Consider the following 222-nt stretch of genomic DNA (forward strand, 5'->3'; position numbering starts at 1 on the left):
CCTCCCTCAGGCGGCTCTTACTGTAAGTGACGGTGACGGTAACCGGGGCTCCGGGCGCCGCCATCTCACCCCGCCACAAGGAAACCGTTCTACAGGGGCTTCGCGGGGCGCGCCTATAGCGCGTCACTTCCGCCCTAGGCCCCGCCCCTCTGACCGGGACGAGACCGCGGGGGACGTGACGTCAGCAGGCGGCCGGGGAGGGGCTCCCAAACGGTTGTTTCC

Source organism: Cariama cristata, unplaced genomic scaffold (assembly GCF_000690535.1).
Source record: "Cariama cristata isolate BGI_N322 unplaced genomic scaffold, ASM69053v1 scaffold38485, whole genome shotgun sequence".
NCBI lineage: Eukaryota > Metazoa > Chordata > Aves > Cariamiformes > Cariamidae > Cariama > Cariama cristata.